Consider the following 8,659-nt stretch of genomic DNA (forward strand, 5'->3'; position numbering starts at 1 on the left):
ACTTTATTAAATTCACATGCAAGTTTACTTCTTATTTTTTTTTCTCATAACGATTTATTAGCAAATTTATGCGATATTTTTTTGTTGGTTCCCAAAAGGTGTGTACGAATACAATTTAGTTTTAATTTATATATTTTTTTTATTTTCGGTCTGTCTGACATGCATTTCATTGGCAATTCGTCTTCTTGAGAGTTGAATAAAACTATAGAAGGTAAAAAAAAATTAAGACTTCATATTGAGCACAAAAACAGTATTTAGGCGTATTCCAAAAAAAAAATCAAGTACTTTTTTCATTAAACAGAAGTCGTTGAAAAACCCTCATAGTTAATTTTGGTTACAAACAGCAAAATGAAAATTATGTGGAACTTGTTGCAACAACTTGTTGCTTGTTAGGCTGCACTCACACATGAAATTATTAAACAAAAATTGTGACAGGTTTCTTAGAGTTTTTGGAGGCTATTTCCTGTACTTAATGGCTGTTAATTTTTTTTTTTCATGAATAACGAAATTTGAATTGGCTGGGAATTGGGAATAGTGTGTCAGAACAAACTGAAGAAAACTTAAGGTGGAAGAGGAAATGTATGCAAGTTTAAAGGTATTCATACTTAATTGAAACTACTTTTACATTCTGGCTGTAATTGTATACTTTTAGGCCTGTAACCTGACCTATGGTTTATATAAATGACATAATAAATTTTTGTCAAAAACATGTTTCTTAGAATACCTGGAATATATATTAATGAAAACTTTCCATACATTTTTAATATATTCATAAAAATCTTTAAAAATTCATATTTAAGAACCTCTGCTTGAGTTTTTATTTGCTGTCTAAACAGAAACACAATCATAACCACATAACTTAACGTCCACGAGTACTTGTCACTTGTATGAATTATTTAATTTCAGTTCTGTTCTTTTTTCGTAATATTTCACAACAAAATATTTACTCATTATCTTAAGAACAAAAAAAAAGTACAATATTTTTTTTTGTTAAAAATATATCTAAAGTAAACAAAAGAAATGTTTTATAAAAATAAGGAAAAATAATAAAAACTTGAAACAAAAAGAAACATAAATTTTTTTCTATTGTTTTTAGTCGTACTTACACCTTCTTTGTCTAAAAACGCCTACAAATACATATTTTAGATATAGAAAATGTGAACATTAGGGTGGCCCTGATGTTTTAAACTACAATTAAGGCGTTATTAGCATTCTGGCAACATATGGATTCCGCGCCAATAGAACTGCTCATCTTTTAGAACTGAATTAGAACTTAACTAGAACTGAACTAGAACTGAACTAGAACTGAACTAGAACTGAACTAGAACTGAACTAGAACTGAACTAGAACTGAACTAGAACTGAACAAGAACTGAACTAGAACTGAACTAGAACTGAACTAGAACTGAACTAGAACTGAACTAGAACTAAATTAGAACTGAACTAAAACTGAACTAGAACTGAACTAGAACTGAACTAGAACTGAACTAGAACTGAACTAGAACTGAACTAGAACTGAACTAGAACTGAAGTAGAACTGAACTAGAACTGAACTAGAACTGAACTAGAACTGAACTAGAACTGAACTAGAACTGAACTAGAACTGAACTAGAACTGAACTAGAACTGAACTAGAACTGAACTAGAACTGAACTAGAACTGAACTAGAACTGAACTAGAACTGAACTAGAACTGAACTAGATCTGAACTAGAACTGAACTAGAACTGAACTGAACTAGAACTGAACTAGAACTGAACTAGAACTGAACTAGAACTGAACTAGAACTGAACTAGAACTGAACTAGAACTGAACTAGAACTGTACTGGAACTGAACTGAACTGAACTAGAACTGAACTAGAACTGAACTAGAACTGAACTAGAACTGAACTGAACTAGAACTGAACTGAACTAGAACTAGAACTGAACTAGAACTGAACTAGAACTAGAACTGAACTAGAACTGAACTAGAACTGAACTAGAACTGAACTAGAACTGAACTAGAACTGAACTAGAACTGAACTAGAACTGAACTAGAACTGAACTAGAACTGAACTAGAACTGAACTAGAACTGAACTAGAACTGAACTAGAACTGAACTAGAACTGAACTAGAACTGAACTAGAACTGAACTAGAACTGAACTAGAACTGAACTAGAACTGAACTAAAACTGAACTAAAACTGAACTAGAACTGAACTAGAACTGAACTAGAACTGAACTAGAACTGAACTAGAACTTGAACTCGAACTGAACTAGAACTGAACTAGAAACTGAACTAGAACTGAACTAGAACTGAACTAGAACTGAACTAGAACTGAACTAGAACTGAACTAGACTGACTAGAACTGAACTAGAACTGAACTAGAACTGAACTAGAACTGAACTAGAACTGAAACTAGAACTGAACTAGAACTGAACTAGAACTGAACTAATGAACTAGAACTGAACTAGAACTGAACTAGAACTGAACTAGAACTGAACTAGAACTGAACTAGAACTGAACTAGAACTGAACTAGAACTGACTAGAACTACTGACTAGAACTGAACTAGAACTGAACTAGAACTGAACTAGAACTGAACTAGAACTGAACTAGAACTGAACTAGAACTGAACTAGAACTGAACTAGAACTGAACTCGAACTGAACTAGAACTGAACTAGAACTGAACTAGAACTGAACTAGAACTGAACTAGAACTGAACTAGAACTGAACTAGAACTGACTAGAACTGAACTAGAACTGAACTAGAACTGAACTGAACTGAACTAGAACTGAACTAGAACTGAAACTAGAACTGACTAGAACTGAACTAGAACTGAACTAGAACTGAACTAGAACTGAACTAGAACTGAACTAGAACTGAACTAGAACTGAACTAGAACTGAACTAGAACTGAACTAGAACTGAACTAGAACTGAACTAGAACTGAACTAGAACTGAATAGACTGAACTAGAAACTAGAAACTGAACTAGAACTGAACTAGAACTGAAACTAGAACTAGAACTAAACTGAACTAGAACTGAACTAGAACTGAAGCTAGAACTGAACTAGAACTGAAGTAGAACTGAACTAGAACTGAAAACTAGAGACTGAACTAGAACTGAACTAGAACTGAACTAGAACTGAACTAGAACTGAACTAGAACTGAACTAGAACTGAACTAACTGAACTAGAACTGAACTAGAACTGAACTAGAACTGAACTAGAACTGAACTAGAACTGAACTAGAACTGAACTAGAACTGAACTAGAACTGAACTGAACTGAACTAGAACTGACTAGAACTTAACTAGAACTGAACTAGAATGAACTAGACTGAACTAGAACTGAACTAGAACTGACTAGAACTGAACTAGAACTGAACTACTGAACTGAAAACTGAACTTGAACTAGAACTGAACTAGAACTAACTGAACTGACTAGAACTGAAACTAGAACTGAACTAGAACTGAACTAGAACTGAACTAGAACTAAACTAGAACTGACTAGAACTGAACTAGAACTGAACTAGAACTGAACTAGAACTGAACTAGAACTGAACTAGAACTGAACTAGAACTGAACTAGAACTGAACTAGAACTGAACTAGAACTGAACTAGAACTGAACTAGAACTGAACTAGAACTGAACTACGAACTGAACTAGAACTGAACTAGAACTGAACTAGAACTGAACTAGAACTGAACTAGAACTGAACCTAGAACTGAACTGAACTAGAACTGAACTAGAACGAACTGAACTGAACTAGAACTGAACTAGAACTAGAACTGAACTATGAACTGAACTAGAACTGAACTAGAACTGAACTAGAACGGAACTAGAACTGAACTAGAAACTTGAAACTAGAACTGAACTAGAACTAGAACTGAGCTAAACTGAACGTAGAACGGCTGAACTAGAACGGAACTAGAAACTGAACTGAACTAGAACTGAACTAGAACTGAACTAGAACTGAACTAGAACTGAACTAGAACTGAACTAGAACTGAACTAACTAGAACTGAACTAGAACTGAACTAGAACTGAACTAGAACTGAACTAGAACTGAACTAGAACTGAACTAGAACTGAACTAGAACTGAACTAGAACTGAACTAGAACTGAACTAGAACTGAACTAGAACTGAACTAGAACTGAACTAGAACTGAACTAGAACTGAACTAGAACTGAACTAGAACTGAACTAGAACTGAACTAGAACTGAACTAGAACTGAACTAGAACTGAACTAGAACTGAACTAGAACTGAACTAGAACTGAACTAGAACTGAACTAGAACTGAACTAGAACTGAACTAGAACTGAACTAGTACTGAACTAGAACTGAAGTAGAACTGAACTAGAACTGAACTAGAACTGAACTAGAACTGAACTAGAACTGAACTAGAACTGAACTAGAACTGAACTAGAACTGAACTAGAACTGAACTAGAACTGAACTGAAACTGAACTTGAACTAACTAGAACTGTATACAAATAATAAGTTTAAACTTTAGTTTGAGTTTTGAGAAAGATGATTAGAACAAATTATTCCACAAAATTTCAATGATCACATAATCGGTTCTTAACGATGGATAATAAGGTTCTCAAAGAACTTGTTTACACCGTTAAAGTGTAGGATATGTAAATACAACTCAAGTACAGGTTTTTCTCATTATTAAAACTAAATTACTTTAAACTAAGTAAATAAATTAATTGGCCAGTTTTTTTTCTCGTCTGTTACAATTTTTTTGTTCATACAACTAAATGAATTATTGTTTTTGTCATTTTGCAGTAACAAGTACATAATTTAATTTTTTTGTTGTTTAGTTGTAGATACAACTCATTTTGATGTGATTTGTTTTTGGTGTGAATATGCACACATTTATCAACATGTTGCGCTATATAAGCAACATGTTACCATGTTGATCATTTCATAGACTTTGTTGTTGTTAGGTAGGTAGGTCGTTGTAAAACTCAACAACATTGTTGTTATTTGATATTTAATTTAACTATGTTTTTTTTTTTGATTTTTTGTAACATTATTTTTTCAAATTTCCGCAGCCCACATTGTAAAAAAAAGAGTTACGAGCTTATAAGTGTAAAGTATGAATATAAGAAGATTCATTATTTTTTAGTTTTTTTTGTTTGTGCTTCACTCGTCTGTCACGTGAGAATTATGCGAAATCATTTGACAATAAACTATGAAAATTTCAACAAAAAAAATGGTTTAAAAAACACTTGTTTGTATCCGCATTTGCTAGAAAAAGTTATATCTTTTTCTTCATTATTTTGTTAAAATCGTTATAAACAATTAGTTCTAAGGAAATGTTATCATTTTTTTTTCATTATTTCCTCGCTTTGCTTACAATTTATTATGAATTTCTAACAATAGCTAATGTTTTAACAAACAAACATTTATTATTATTATTTAACCAAAAGTAACGTACTTGAACTTGCTTGGGTTTTTTAAACCTCCAGAGTAATGAAACGTTTAAAATATCAACTAAATTTCCGTTTGTCTTCTCTCTCTTTTTAAGTTTGTTCTTCTTTTTCCGTTTCAATGTTAAAATTTGTGGTCATTGTTTTTCTTTTTTAAAAATTATTAAGTGTCTTATAAATCTGTCATTGAGTGTTTAGGTTTTGTTTTTTTTTTATTTTGTAACAAAAGCCAAATTTTCCATTACATTTTAAAGACCCTACACTTGTCTCCCAGTCTTGACTACCTGTCTTGGTTTTTAGTTCTTATTATTTTTACTTTTATTTCAAAAATTCTTTTAAGCCATAAACCATGTTTATTATTTGTTTTCTAGAAATAATTAAAAAATTATTAAGGTTTGTTATTTAATTAAGTAAAAAAGTGTCAATTTTAAAAAATGTTGTAATAAAATTTAAAACAGCAAATAATTAACAGGTTTTTATAAAATCTAAAGTTTAAAATTATGCGAATCAATTACAATGATAAAGTAGAAAGAAAAACAAGTTAAAGTTCGAATTATTCTTAAAGATCGATTGTTTTAATTGTTGAAAGATCAAGTTTTAGCTAAAAAATTTGAAATTTTTGTCTAGAAGATCGAACTTAAACTAAAATCAATCTGTTATAAAACAACGTTTTGCTTAAAGATTTGTGATAAACGGATTTTTTGTTAGAAGTTTGAATTTTCATTGAATGATCGATTTATGCTAACAGATCGATCTTCCAAAAGATCTTTCGAACATGAATGATCTAGTTTTTGATACAACTTGAGTCAAAAACATTAGTCTATGCACCTATTTAATTGAAGATCAATTCTAGAACTGAATTAGCAACGAAATAGAATTGAACTACAACCGAACTAGAACTGAACTATAACTGAACTAGAACTGAACTAAAACTGAACTAGAACTGAACTTCAACTGAACTAGAACTGAACTAAAACTGCACTAGAACTGAACTAGAACTGAACTAGAACTGAACTAGAACTGAACTAGAACTGAACTAGAACTGAACTAGAACTGAACTAGAACTGAGAGTAGAACTGAAGTAGAACTGAACTAGAACTGAACTAGAACTGAACTAGAACTGAACTAGAACTGAACTAGAACTGAACTAGAACAGAATAGAACTGAACTAGAACTGAACCTAGAACTGAACTAGAACTGAACTAGAACTGAACTAGAACTGAACTAGAACCTGAACTAAAACTGAACTAGAACTGAACTTCAAACTGAACTAGAACTGAACTAGAACTGCACTAGAACTGAACTAGAACTGAACTAGAACTGAACTAGAACTGAACTAGAACTGAACTAAACTGAAACTAGAACTGAACTAGAACTGAAGTAGAACTGAAGTAGAACTGAACTAGAACTGAACTAGAACTGAACAGAAACTGAACTAGAACTGAACTAGAACAGAACTAGAACTGAACTAGAACTGAACTAGAACTGAACTAGAACTGAACTAGAACTGAACTGAACTGAACGAACTAGAACTGAACTAGAACTGAACTAGAACTGAACTAGAACTGAACTAGAACTGAACTAGAAACTGAACTAGAACTGAACTAGAACTGAACTAGAACTGAACTAGAACTGAACTAGAACTGAACTAGAACTGAACTAGAACTGAACTAGAACTGAACTAGAACTGAACTAGAACTGAACTAGAACTGAACTAGAACTGAACTAGAACTGAACTAGAACTGAACTAGAACTGAACTAGAACTGAACTAGAACTGAACTAGAACAGAACTAGAACTGAACTAGAACTGAACTAGAACTGAACTAAACTAGAACTGAACTAGAACTGAACTAGAACTGAACTAGAACTGAACTAGAACTGAACTAGAATTGAACTACGAACTGAACTAGAACTGAACTAGAACTGAACTAGAACTGAACTAGAACTGAACTAGAACTAACTAACTGACTAGAACTGAACTAGAACTGAACTAGAACTGAACTAGAACTGAACTAGAACTGAACTAGAACTGAACTAGAACTGAACTGAACTGAACTACTACAGAACTGAACTAGAAACTGAACTAGAACTGAACTAGAACTGAACTAGAACTGAACTAGAACTGAACTAGAACTGAACTAGAACTGAACTAGAACTGAACTAGAACTGAACTAGAACTGAACTAGAACTGAACTAGAACTGAACTAGAACTGAACTAGAACTGAACTAGAACTGAACTAGAACTGAACTAGAACTGAACTAGAACTGAACTAGAACTGAACTAGAACTGAACTAGAACTGAACTAGAACTGAACTAGAACTGAACTAGAACTGAACTAGAACTGAACTAGAACTGAACTAGAACTGAACTAGAACTGAACTAGAACTGAACTAGAACTGAACTAGAACTGAACTAGAACTGAACTAGAACTGAACTAGAACTGAACTAGAACTGAACTAGAACTGAACTAGAACTGAACTAGAACTGAACTAGAACTGAACTAGAACTGAACTAGAACTGAACTAGAACTGAACTAGACTAACTGAACTAGAACTGAAATTAGAACTGAACTAGAACTGAACTAGAACTGAACTAGAACTGAACTAGAACTGAACAAGAACTGAAACTAGAACTGACCTAGAAACTGAACTAGAACTGAACTAGAAACTGAACTAAAACTGAACTAGAACTGAACTAGAACTGACTAGAACTGTAACTAAGGAACTGAACTAGAACTGAACTAGAACTGAACTAGAACTGAACTAGAACTGAACTAGAACTGAACTAGAACTTGAAACTAGAACTTGAACTAGAACTGAACTAGAACTGAACTAGAACTGAACTAGAACCTGAACTAGAACTGAACTAGAACTGAACTAGAAAACTGAACGAGAACTGAACTAGAACTTAACTAGAACTAACTAGAACTGAACTAGAACAGAACTAGAACAAGAACTAGAACATAACTAGAACATAACTAGAACAGAACTAGAACAGAACTAGACAGAACTAGAACAGAACTAGAACAGAACTAGAACAGAACTAGAACAGAACTAGAACAGAACTAGAACAGACTAGAACAGAACTAGAACAGAACTAGAACAGAACTAGAACAGAACTAGAACAGAACTAGAACAGAACTAGAACAGAACTAGAACAGAACTAGAACAGAACTAGAACAGAACTAGAACAGAACTAGAACAGAACTATTACAGAACTAGAACAGAACTAGAACAGAACTAGAA

This window comes from Lucilia sericata, unplaced genomic scaffold (genome assembly GCF_015586225.1).
Source record: "Lucilia sericata isolate MDLA Ls3-8-SP2 unplaced genomic scaffold, ASM1558622v1 Contig000285F_arrow, whole genome shotgun sequence".
In the NCBI taxonomy this organism is placed as follows: Eukaryota; Metazoa; Arthropoda; class Insecta; order Diptera; family Calliphoridae; genus Lucilia; species Lucilia sericata.